Raw genomic sequence first — 4,701 nt, forward strand, 5'->3', positions numbered from 1 at the left:
TCTTTCATTTACAAGTCTGTATGCCATGGTAGACCTCAAAGGCCAAGCATCTACTGTAGGAGGCACTCCATAATCATTTCGTAATAACAGCTAACATTTATTCAGGAAATAGTACCTGCCAGGCATAGTGCTAACTGCCCTTAGATGGATCATTTCATTTAATCCTATCAACAACCTTATGGATTGGTCCCATTTAACCAATGAAGCTGAAATGATGCTGAAGCTGAAACTCCAGTACTTTGGCCACCTCATGCGAAGAGTTGACTCACTGGAAAAGACTCTGATGCCGGGAGGGATTGGGGGCAGGAGAAAGGGACGACCGAGGATGAGATGGCTGGATGGCATCATGGACTCGATGGATGTGAGTCTGAGTGAACTCCGGGAGATGATGAACAGGGAGGCTTGGCGTGCTGCGATTCATGGGGTCGCAAAGAGTCAGACACGACTGAGCAACTGAACTGAACTGAACCAATGAAGCTCAGAGGGGTTAGGTGACTTGTCCAGAGATAGATAGCTGCTGTTGGGATCTGGGATTCAAATCCTGGAAGGAGACGAGAGCTATGATCACTCTGCTGTGTCCTCAGACTTCTGAGGATAGGAAAGGCAGGAGATGGGTGGGGAGAGTAGAGGAAGGATGGCAGAAATAAACATTTTTTAAAAATCAGTCAGCCCTGGGTTTTATGGTCTTCTATGAATAACACACCTCTTTCAGACCCACTTCACATGCCCCTGGGCCTGCTCTGGGAAGGGGTGGAGAGCAAGGGCATCTTCCCTGATGTGGGTGACTCATCAGGACCCTGGCTTAGTCACAGCATGTCACCACAAGCCAGCAGAAGAAGCCAGGCCAGGGTGAAGTCTGGTCCTTTGGGAAGAGAAGTGCCTGCTTTTCATTTCCCCAGGATGACTGGCCTTTGGGGCAGGACCTTACCATGGACTGCCATGGGGGTCTGAAGCAGTGCCTCTAAGCCCCCTTTCTAGCACACATGGCATGACAAAACAAAATACCTTAAAAGAGAGAAAAAGAAAGAGGAGACGAAAAGAAAGAGGGAGGGAGGAGAGAACAAATCATAACTAAGCTGAAAAACAGGCAAGGATATTGGTAAGGAGGGGATGAAAAAGTGAAAGTGTTAGTCGCTCTTTGGAACTACATGGATTGTAGCCCGCCAGGCTTCTCTGTCCATGGAATTCTTCAGGCAAGAATACTGGAGTGGGTAGCCATTCCCTTCTCCAGGGGAACTTCCTAACCCAGGAAATGAACACGGATCTCCTGCACTGCACGCAGGTTCTTTACCGTCTGAGCCACCAGGAAAGGAAGGGATGCCTAGCACCAGGCAGCCGTTAAGTGTATTCTGCCTCGGATCACAGAGAACCTACAAATTCAGAGGCCAGCGAGGTGGGAGCGGGAGTGGCCTTGGGACAAAAAAAGGGCAAACGCTACTGCCCTTCCCTCCTTTCTCTTCTCCTCCTCCTCCTCTCCCCTTAATTCAGAAAGATTTACAGCTAAGGTGGTGGCTTTTGCCCCTTGATAAGTCTGAGATCTGCCCTACAAAGAATGTAAAGAATGTGACCTTCTTGTGCAAGAAGATGCTCCTGGAGTTGCCTGAAGGAGCAGCAGAGATGAAAGGGGAAAAGAAAGAGAAGGCTTCCCTAGTTCAAGAGAAAACCACATCAAGGTCCTCCACTCCCTCCCCTCTAACCGAAGAAAGGCGTTCCTGGGAATTCCCTGGCTATCCAGTGGTTTGGACTCTGTATTTTCACTGTGGAGAAAGGCACTATTTTAGCAAAGGACCAGGAGCAGGAGTTCAAGGATCTATTTGCCTGCCTGTGTCTGTGTCTCCTAAAGTCATGAGAGTTGCCTCATACAGCTGTGCAAGTTGTGCCCTGCATAATTCAAGGGTACTATATAAAATGAAACCCTCCGGAGTTGGGTTACTCACTCACTTTTCCTTTAAAAAAAAAAAAGTATTCCTGTAACAAAAATTGCTATATACAGAGAAAATGGCAGTATCACCTTGAAAAATGTGTATGAGAGAAAGGGAGAGATAAAGTTTGGTATATGTATAGGCACCATTTGTACTGGTGGGAAAATACATTTCTGCCTAGTTCTCATCCACAGATGGAGACAAGTAGAGAGAAAGGAGACAGAAAAACTCCCAAGTCTCAAGAAAAAAAAAAAAAAAAATTCCCAAGTCTCTGCTGGAGTTTTTGAATTATGAGGAAGAGAGATTCCCCACCGCTCACCCCCTACCAGTGGGTAGCCCTTAGTTTTGCAAAGACAAGGATCTGTCTTAAGCTATGCAAAGGTAGGATCTAGAGGCAGCTCTGCAGAGGGAAGCCAAGGGATTGCAAGGCAGGGGGAGGGGAGGAGAGCATGCTGGGAACCAAGGCAGGAGGTGGGACCTTCCTTTTGTTGTTGAGTCACTTAGTTGTGTCCGGCTCCTTGCAACCCCATGGACTACCTACAGCATGCCAGGCTACCCTATCCTTCACCATCTCCTGGAGTTTGCTCATACTCATGTCCATTGAGTCGGTGATGCCATCCAACCATCTCGTACTCTCTCGTGCCTTCTCCTCCTGCCCTCAATCTTTCCCAGCATCAGGGTCTTTTCCAGTGAGTCAGCGCTTCACATCAGGTGACCAAAGGATTGGAGCTTCAGCTTCAGCATCAGTCTTTCCAATGAACACCCAGGACTGATCTCCTTTAGGATGGACTGTTTGGATCTCCTTGCAGACCAAGGGACTCTCAAGAGTCTTCTCCAGCACCACAGTTGGGAGCTTCCCAGAGAGGTCAGTGAGATATTCCCTGGGGCGACGACATGCTTCGGGGCTTTTGAGACTCATTCATCTGCTTTGCTTCAGTGTAAGTCCCTCTGATTGTCCCACTATTTAGAAGAGCTGCTCACACAGATACCTTTGCAGGGAGAAATCAAGGTGTCTGGAGTTCCCTGGTGGGCCAGTGGTTAGAGCTCTGTGCCTCCAGGGCAGAAAACTGGGATCCTGCATGCTATGTGACATGGCCAAAAAAAAATAAAGAGAGAGAGGGAGAGGGTGCCATCTTCCTTGTCTCCATCTTCATGGAGCTGAGAAAAATCGCAGACATCTGAAGCAGGCGAGAGGCAAGTGTGCCTGACTTCTCTTCTGCTCTTCTCCTCCTGCCCACTCCTGTCTGGCCCCACTAACCTTTCTCTTCCCCTTTGCTTTGATTTGCTGTTCTCTCTACCCAGACGTCCGTGGTCATTCCCTCAGAGATCTCCTTCCTTGGTCTCTGCTCCCACGTTGCTTCATCACGGAGACCTTCCCTCACTCGCCCATCCGACACTGCAGACTGCCTACCCCACTTTCCCCCTCCCCCTTCTCTGCTTTGTTTTCCTTGTACTCACCTTCTCATTATACAGATTTGTTTCATGCATTGTCCTCTCTTCCCTAATATGTGTAAGCTCCATAGGAGCAAGAATTTTGGGCTTTTTGCTCCTGTTGTATCTCAAGCGCCTGGCAGAATGCCTGGCACGTAGGCCTTATGTGAATGTTAGTTGAATGACGAAATGACTGAAAGGAGAGTCCAGTGGAGGCACTTGTTCAGAGTCAGATTTAGCTTCCTGTAATTGGCAGGTGTCTCCTGGCAAGCACTGCCCTTCCCGCAGGAGGTGAGCTGGGAGTGCACAATGTTTTTGGTTACCTCTCAAAAGGATAGGTCTGTGGCTGCCTCTGGACTGAGTCGGTGACCTCACTCTCCCATGTGTTTCCGCTTGCTAGAGGAAGGCATGTGGTTACAGCTGTAAAGCTGGTAATTGCACCTATCCGTTGCTTAGCTTATCTGTCCGCTCCTTGGTGTCAGCTTCTCAGGGCGCGGTTCCTACTGACAAGAATGGACAAATGATTGTGGTGCTTTCATTTTTCTGTAACTTATTTGTGGGGTGGTGTCTCAAATCTAGGTGTGGTCACAGGATGGTGTGAACCCTGATACAAAATTAGTTCAGTTAGCTTCAGTCGTTCAGTTGTGTCCGACTCTTTGCTACCCCATGAACTGCAGCACGCCAGGCTTCCCTGTCCATCACCAACTCCCGGAGCTTGCTCAAACTGTTGTCCATTGAGTTGATGATGCCATCCAACCATCTCATCTTCTGTTGTCCCCTTCTCCTCCTGCCTTCAATCTTTCCCAGCATCAGGGTCTTTTCAAATGTGTCGGTTCCTTGCATCAGGTGGCCAAAGTACTGAACTTTCAGCTTCAACATCAGTCCTTCCAATGAATATTCAGTACTGAATATTCCTTTAGGACTGGCTGGTTTGGTCTGCTTGCAGTCCAAGGGACTCTCAAGAGTCTTCAGCACCACAGTTCAAAAGCATTAGTTCTTTGGCGGTCAACTTTCTTTATAGTCCAACTCTCACATTCATACATGACTACTGAAAAAAACATAGCTTTGACTAGATGGACCTTTGTTGGCAAAGTAATGTCTCTGCTTTTTAATATGCTATCTAGGTTGGTCATAGCTTTTCTTCCAAGGAGCAAGTGTCTTTTGACTTCATGGCTAAAGTCACCATCTGCAGTGATTTTGGAGCCCCAAAAAATAAAGTCTCTCACTGTTTCCATTGTTTCTCCATCTCTTTGCCATGGAGTGATGGGACCAGATGCCATGATCTTAGTTTTTTATTTTTATTCCCAAATTTCAGCCATTTATTTTTGTTTCACCTTTTAATTCCTAT

This window comes from Ovis aries, chromosome 11 (assembly GCF_016772045.2).
Source record: "Ovis aries strain OAR_USU_Benz2616 breed Rambouillet chromosome 11, ARS-UI_Ramb_v3.0, whole genome shotgun sequence".
NCBI lineage: Eukaryota > Metazoa > Chordata > Mammalia > Artiodactyla > Bovidae > Ovis > Ovis aries.